The following is an 8731-nucleotide window of genomic DNA, read 5'->3' as shown; positions in this document are numbered from 1 at the left end:
CAAAGTTCTGGGATTACAGGCGTGAGCCACCGTGCCTGGCCTAAACAAATGGATTTCTTTATGTCGTTCCCTGTTCAAAAACAGCTTCGTTGGCTAATCTGCAAAATAGCACCATTTCCGTCAGTTTATTGTGAGAATTACATATACGGGCTTAGCGCAGTGCCCAACAATGAATAAGTGCTCAGTGAACTTTAAACGATAAATCTCAAAGTCCTTAGCCTGGCATTTAAATCCTTCCACAAACAGTTCTTAGCCTACCTGCGTCCCCTATGCAAACCTTTGTTCTCCTACGCAAACCTTTGTCTCCATGGCTTTTCTTTTTTTTTTTTTTTTCTTTCTGAGACGGAGTTTCCCTCTTATTAACCAGGCCGTAGTGCAATGGTGCGATCTCAGCTCACTGCAACCTCTGCCTCCCAGGTTCAAGCGATTCTCCTGCCTCAGCCTCCCGAGTAGCTGGGATTACAGGCATGTGACACCACACCGGGCTAATTTTTGTATTTTTGTAGAGATGGGGTTTCTGCATGTTGGTCAGACTGGTCTTGAACTCCCGACCTTAGGTGACCCACCCGTCTTGGCCTCCTAAGAGTGCTGGGATTATAGGCGTGAGCCACTGCGCCCAGCCTGTCTCCATGGCTTTTCTAAGCCCTCCCCTGCCCGGGTTCCACACCCCACCAATTCTGGGCCCCTCTCCATTTATCTGACTTCCATTTCTCCTTCAGTCTTTTTAACACAACCCCTTCTCTGACAACAGAAACCCACAAAAACCTTCCTTATTCCAGTTGAATATACACCATCTTGTCACGACTAATTGCAAGCTTTTCCAACCTGCCTTATTTTGTTTTTGTTTTGTTTAGGCTTTTAGCACCCTGAAGCCATGGTTTTTAGTGATAAGTGGAAAAGAGGGATGAGGAAGGGGCTTTACTGGCCCAACCAGAAACAGAAACTAAAAACCCATGACTGTATTCACTCCCTTGGACACCATTGCTAAATTGTAAAAAGGGACAAGGGCTTCTTTGGACCCCACCCCACCAAAACTGTCTTGTATACTTTTAAATTTTTTATTGAATATAAAATACATACTTTTTTTAAATTATTTTTTTGAGACAGTCTTGCTCTGTAGCCAGGCTGGAGTGCAGTGGCACAATCTCAGCTAACTGCAACCTCTGCCTCCTGGGTTCAAGCGATTCCCCTGCTTCAGCCTCCTTAGTAGCTGGGACTACGGGAGCGCACCACTACGCCCGGCTAATTTTTTGTATCTTAGTGGAGATGGGGTTTCACCATGTTGGCCAGGATGGTCTCAATCTCCTGACCTCATGATCCTCCTGCCTCGGCCTCCCAGAGTGCTGGGATTACAGACGTGAGCCACTGCGCCCGGCCAATTTTTTGTTGTTGTTGTTGTTATGAGACCAAGTCTCACTCTGTCGCCCAGGCTAGAGGGTAGTGGTGCAGTCTCAGCTCACTGCAGCCTCCACCTCCTAGATTGAAGCGATTCTTCTGCCTCAGCCTCCCAAGTAGCTGGGATTACAGGCGCATACCACTATGGCCGGCTAATTTTTGTATATTTAGTGGGGATGGGGTTTCACCATGTTGGCCAGGCTGTTCTCGAACTCCTGACCTCAGGTGATCCACCTGCCTCAGCCTCTCAAAGTGCTGGGATTACAGACGTGAGCCACTGTGCCCAGCCTGCACGAACTTTTTTGATCCAAACGTTTAAAAATACAAAAATGAAAATAGTGGGCTGGGCGTGGTGGCTCACGCCTGTAATCCCAGCACTTTGAGAAGCCAAGGCGGGCGGATCACGAGGTCAGGAGATCAAGACCATCCTGGCTAACACGGTGAAACCCCATCTCTACTAAAAATACAAAAAATTAGCTGGGCGTGGTGGCGGGCGCCTGTAGTCCCAGCTACTCAGGAGGCTGAGGCAGGAGCATGGCGTGAACCCAAGAGGCGGAGCTTGCAGTGAGCCGAGATTGCAACACTGCATTCCAGCCTGGGTGACAGAGTGAGGCTCTGTCTCGAAAAAAAAAAAGAAAATAGTGACAGTCTCTTTCCCACCTCCACCCCTCATCTGCCCAGTTCCCCCCTGTTATGAGTTATTTGGGAATCCATGAGGAGTTTTTTTATCCTGGAATTCTCTTTGTGTTATTTCTGCTTTTGTATTGAAGTCAACTTATTTGCCTTTATGTGTTAATTACACAGGTAATATTCAAATATTTGGGCTCATGATGCAACAATTGAGAAATATAAAATACAGGGCAAAACTTAAGGAACATGTTTATTCCCCCCCCCCCCCATTTACCTTCCCACCATTTGGTGTGTGCATTTTTCTCCTTTTTTTTTTTTTTTTTTTACCATAAATGGTCTGTACATATTGTTCAGTTGCATTCTTTTTTTTTTTTTTTTTTTTTTGAGATGGAGTCTCGCTCTTTCGCCAGGCTGGAGTGCAGTGGTGTGATCTTGGCTCACTGCAACCTCCACCTCCCAGATTCCAGCGATTCTCCTGCCTCAGCCTCCTGAGTAGCTGGGATTACAGGCGCCCACCACCACGCCTGGCTTATTTTTGTATTTTTAGTAGAGACAGGGTTTCACCAAGTTGGCTAGGATGGTCTCGATCTCTTGACCTTGTGATCCCCCCACCTCGACCTCCCAAAGTGCTGGGATTACAGGCATGAGCCACCACGCCCATCCCAGTTGTATTCTTTTTTAACATAATAATATATCCTGGGGATTGTTCAAATTACATATAGGTCTATCTCACCCTTTTTTTTTTTGAAACACGGTCTTGCTCTGTCTCCGAGGCTGGAGCACAGTGGCATGATCATGGCTCACTGCAGCTTGCAGTTCTTGGGTTCAAGTGATCCTCCTGCCTCAGCCTCACCAGTAGCTGGGACTGCAGGTGGATGCCACCACACCCAACTAATACTTTTATTTTTGCAGAGATGTGCTCTCGCTATGTTGACCGGGCTGGTTTCCAACTCCTAGCCTCAAGTAATCCTTCCACCTCTGCCTCCCAAAGTGCTGGGATTACAAACATGAGTACCTCACATTTTCAATAGCTTTCGACATACCATAGTATAAACATAGTATAAATATTTCAAGATTTATCTAATCTTTGTGCACATTGCTTTTTCTTTTTTTTTTTTTTAAGAGACAGGGTCTCACTATGTTGTCCAGGGTAGCGTGTCGACATAGCCAGGCTATGTTGTCCTGGCTAGAGTGTCCAGGCTGGAATCCTAGGATCAAGCAGTCCTCATGCCTCAGCTTCCAGAGTAGCTGGGAATACAGATCATGCCACCATGCCTGCCTTCTGCACTTTGCTTTTATTTTTTTAGGACCCAAGAGGTAGAATTACTAGGTCAAAGAATGTGGGCATTTTAAATTGCCTTGTGAAAGGTTTCATCATTTTACATTTCAACTAGCAATTTAAGAAAAGGCTTGTTTTTCCACATTCTTGACAAACACGGCATCATAGAGTCTCTGAAAACTGGTGGTTGTTTTTTTTGAGATGGAGTCTCACTCTGTCGCCCAGGCTGGAGTACAGTGGCACGATCTTGGCTCACCGCAACCTCTGCCACCCGAGTTCAAGCGATTCTCCTGCCTCAGCCTCCCAAGTAGCTGGGATTACAGGCACCTGCTACCGCGCCCAGCTAATATTTGTAGTTTTAGTAGAGACAGGGTTTCACCATCTTGGCCAGGCTGGTCTTGATCTCATGACCTCATGATCCACCCGCCTCGGCCTCCCAAAGTGCTGGGATTACAGGCGTGAGCCACTGCGCCCAGCCTGTTTTTGTTTTGACGTGGAGCCTCTCTCTGTCACCCAGGCTGGAGTGTAATGGCATGATCTCGGCTCACTGCAAACTCCACCTCCCGGGTTCAAGCGATTCTCCTATCTCAGCCTCCCGAGTAGCTAGGATTACAAGTGCACACTGCCATGCCCAGCTAACATTTTGTATTTTAGTAGAGACAGGATTTCACCGTGTTGCCCAGGCTGGTCTTGAACTCCTGAGCTCAGGCCATCCACCCGCCTTGGCCTCCAAAAGTGCCAGGATTACAGGTGTGAGCCACTGCGCCCCACATGAAAACTGGCTTTAATATAACAGGAACTTGTGGTGTACAAAAGAAACCAGACATGAAAGAGTATATACTTTATCAATAGTGTTAGAAATTAGGGGCACTAGGAAACTACAGAACAGTGACAGAAATGTTCTGTATCTTAATCTGGTGTGGTGAGATGGTGTTATATGTTTTACACATGTAAAAATTCATCAAGCTGTACACTTACTAGTAATGCACCTTAACAAACCTACATTATACCTCAATAAAAATATTTTTAAAGTCACTTTTTAAAGATTTTATTATGAAAAGTTCAAACATACAGAAAAGTAGAAAGAACAATACATTTTAGCCAGGTGCAGTGGCTCATGCCTGTAATCCCAACACTTTGGGAGGCCGAGGCGGGTGGGTCACAAGGTCAACAGTTTGAGACCAGCCTGGCCAACATGGTGAAACCCCATTTCTACTAAAAATATAAAAATTAGCCGGGTGCTGTGGCACATGCCTGTAGTCTCAGCTACTCAGGAGGCTGAGGCAGGAGAATCATTTGAACCCGGGAGGCAGAGGTTGCAGTGAGCCAAGATTGTGCCACTGCACTCCAGCCTGGGTGACAGAGCAAGACTCTGTCTCAGAAAAAGAAAAAGAAGAAGAAGAAGAAAAAGACGTTTTATATCACCTCCATTAAACAACTGTGAACATTTCCCTGTATGTGCCTTATATTGACATATATTTATGTGGGATGTGTGTGTAAACACATAATAACCATTCACACCTGGTTTCTTTAGTATGTACTTCCAAAATAAGCATTTTCTACATGCCGCAATACCATATCACATCCAGCACAATAACATGCAGCCTGCTTTCAACTTGTTGCTATTAGAAACCTATGTCAACAGGGAATAACAATAGTTTCCTAAAATTATGCAGTACTCACTCCAGATTTCCTCACTTGTTTGTGTCCTCCTTTTTTCAAAACAAGAGCTGTTAAATAACAATGTATTACATTTGATTGTTAAATCTTTTTTTTTTTTTTTTCTTGAGACGGAGCTTCGCTCTTGTTACCCAGGCTGGAGTGCAATGGCACGATCTCGGCTCACCGCAACCTCTGCCTCCTGGGTTCAAGCAATTCTCCTGCCTCAGCCTCCTGAGTAGCTGAGATTACAGGCATGCGCCACTATGCCTGGCTAATTTTTGTATTTTTAGTAGAGATGAGATTTCTCCATGTTGGTCAGGCTGGTCTCGAACTCCCGACCTCAGGTGATCTGCCCGCCTCAGCCTCCTAAAGTGCTGGGGTCACAGGTGTGAGCCACCAATCCGGGCTAAAATCTCTTTTTTTTTTTTAATTATGCCCCAGAACTGAGCAATCTCTTGTTTTTTTGTTTGTTTGTTTTGGTTTTTTTGAGACAGTCTCAAATCTCAGCTCACTGTAACCTCTGCCTCCTGGGTTCAAGCCATTCTCCTGCCTCAGAGTAGCTGGGATTAGACACACACCACCACGCCCAGCTAATTTTTGTATTTTTAGTAGAGGCAGGATTTCACCATGTTGGCCAGGCTGGTCTTAAACTCCTGACCTCAAGTGATCCACCTCCCCCAGCCTCCCAAAGTGCTGGAATTACAGGCATGAGCCACCGTGCCTGGCCAAATCTCTTGTCTTTTTAAACCTAGAGCAGAAGTTCCTAAGCTAGGAGTCTGTGGATACAATTCAAAGGGTCCATGAAGTTGGATGAGGCAAAAATTACATTTTTATTTTCACCAAATTCTAATTAAAATGTAGCATTTCCTAGGCTGTGCGCAGTGGCTCACACCTGTAATCCCAGCACTTTGGGAGGCCGAGGCAGGCGGATCACAAGGTCAGGAGATCAACACCATCACCATCATGGCGAACACAGTGAAACCCCATCTCTACTAAAAATACAAAAAATTAGCCAGGCGCGGTGGCGGGCGCCTGTAGTCCCAGCTAGTCTGGAGGCTGAGGCAGGAGAATGCTGTGCACCTGGGAGGCAGAGCTTCCAGGGAGCTGAGATTGCGCCACTGCACTCCAGCCTGGGCGACAAAGCAAGACTTCATCTTAAAAAAAAAAAAAAATTTAGTATTTCCTTCCATTACGAATGAAGATAACAAACTACAATACTATGAGCTGTGGCTTTGTCATCAATATAAATTACAGATGTTTTCATATCACATTATGGCTATTGAAAATATCTCAGAAACATTATTTATATTCATCACTACTTTAAAACTACTATAGTTGGCCAGGCGCAGTGGTTCACGCTTGTAATCCCAGCACTTTGGGAAGCTGAGGCAGGCGATCACGAGGTCAGGAGTTCAAGACCAGCCTGGCCAACATGGTGAAATCCCGTCTCTACTAAAAATACAAAAATAGCTGGGTGTGGTGGTGCATGCCTGTAATCCCAGCTACTCGGGATGCTGAGGCAGGAGAATGGCTTGAACTCAGAGGTGGAGGTTGCAGTGAGCTGAGTTTGCACCACTGCACTCCAGCCTGGGTGACAGAGCAAGACCCTGTCTCTAAATAAATAAATAAAATAAAACTATTGTAGTTATTGGACCTGCTGCTACATCTTGTTATTTAATGCATAAATAATGGAACATGTGTATTCCATATTGTACTTTAAAATATTTTGATAACTACATTTCTCCGGGCGTGGTGGCTCACACCTGTAATCCCAGCACTTTGGAAGGCCAAGGTGGGCGGATCACCTAAGGTCAGGAGTTTGAGACCAGCCTGACCAACATGGAGAAACCCCGTCTCTACTAAAAATACAAAATTAGCCAGGTGTGGTGACACATGCCTGTAATTCCAGCTACTCGGGAGGCTGAGGCAGGAGAATCGCTTGAACCTGGGAGGCGGAGGTTGCGGTGAGCCGAGATCGCACCATTGCACTGCAGCCTGGGCAACAACAGCAAAACTCCATCTCAAAAAAAAAAAAACCTATTTTTTAATAATCCTGTTTTTTATTTTATGCATTTAAGACATTCTGAGAAAAGAATTCATTGGCTTCACCAGACTGTCAATGGGGCTGGAGGGGAAGCCTTTGGCTCAAATACAGTCTGCCCCCACACACATAGCCTTTATTAGTAGTGGTATTAGTCTTTGTTTAGTATTAGTATTTGCTTTCTGAAGAGCCCAGGCCTTTGTTGAATGTCTGACATTCTGGATTCACCTGATTGTTTACTCATGGTGTTACTTGTTACTTACATTTCCTATAAATGCAAAGTGAGGTCTAAAGACTTGATTAGATCTAAGTTGAGTGTTTTGACAAGATTATTTTAAAGGTGATGCTGTGCAGTTCTCATTGCATTACATCAGCAGGCACATGATATCTGGTTGTCTCACTGTTAGTGATGCTAAGTGTGATCACTGAGTACAGAAGTTAAGACACTTTTGTTTTTTGCATAATCTAATGATATTTAAATTTATGGAAAAATGTAAACATATACAATAGCAGAGGTGACAGTGTAATGAACTGTGTTGTATGGGTCACTCAGCTTCTACAGTTATTAACATGTGGCCAATCTTGTTTCATTGATATCTCTTCATTCCTCTCCCCCGAAAAATGCATATACACAGATTCCAGAGATCATGTCTATTTTATTCATAAACAATTTAGTATGTATCTCTAAATGATGTTATTGCATTTAATTGCAAATAACTCCTTATCTTCAAGTACCCAGTCTGTGTTCAGATTCCGTGATTGTCTCATACATGTTTCTTTATGACTGGTTCAAATCAAGATGGAAACAAAGTCCACACATTTCATTCCATTAAGATATCTCTGTCTCTTTTTTTGCCATTTACTTGTTGAAGAAACTGGACTGCATTAAATTAGCACACTGTCTTAAAGTGTTCATTTATAGATTAATTGAACATAAAATCTTCAAATATGAGTTCCATGGGAGAATAAAATGTATTTGATGTGGTATATCTTTGCATTTTTTAGTACAAATAGTAATAAGTCACTACTCAACATAATGAATCATCAGCCAAAATAAGAAAAAATATCCATTAAGATTAAGCTTGTTCCTTTCGGCCGGAACCGCCATCTTCCAGTAATCCGCCAAAATGACGAACACAAAGGGAAAGAGGAGAGGCACCCGATATATGTTCTCCAGGCCTTTTAGAAAACATGGAGTTGTTGCTTTGGCCACATATATGCGAATCTATAAGAAAAGTGATATTGTAGACATCAAGGGAATGGGTACCATTCAAAAAGGAATGCCCCACAATTGTTACCACGGCAAAACTGGAAGAGTCTATAATGTTCCCCAGCATGCTATTGGCATTGTTGTAAACAAACAAGTTAAGGGCAAGATTCTTGCCAAGAGAATTAATGTGCGTATTGAGCACATTAAGCACTCTAAAAGCCGAGATAGCTTCCTGAAATGTGTGAAGGAAAATGATCAGAAAAAGAAGGAAGCCAAAGAGAAAGTACCTGGGTTCAACAGAAGCACCAGCCTGCTCCACCCAGAGAAGCACACTTTGTGAGAACCAATGGGAAGGAACCTGAGCTGCTGGAACCTATTCCCTATGAATTCATGGCATAATAGGTGTTAAAAAATAAATAAATAAAAGACCTCTGGGCTGTAAAAAAAAAAAAAAAAAGATTAAGCTTGTTAAAATGCTACTTCTGAAGGCTCAGTGATCCTAACTTCCTCACTT

The 8731-nt window shown here is 43.8% G+C and overlaps 1 pseudogene; it reads left to right on the top strand.

Moving 5' to 3' along the window:
• The first annotated feature begins 8005 nt into the window (after positions 1-8005).
• LOC100459455 (large ribosomal subunit protein eL21-like) lies at positions 8006-8645 on the top strand (annotated as a pseudogene).
• The last annotated feature ends 86 nt before the right edge of the window (positions 8646-8731 follow it).

Source organism: Pongo abelii, chromosome 16 (assembly GCF_028885655.2).
Source record: "Pongo abelii isolate AG06213 chromosome 16, NHGRI_mPonAbe1-v2.0_pri, whole genome shotgun sequence".
Classification (NCBI taxonomy): domain Eukaryota; kingdom Metazoa; phylum Chordata; class Mammalia; order Primates; family Hominidae; genus Pongo; species Pongo abelii.
This window is presented reverse-complemented; position numbering and strand designations above follow the sequence as displayed.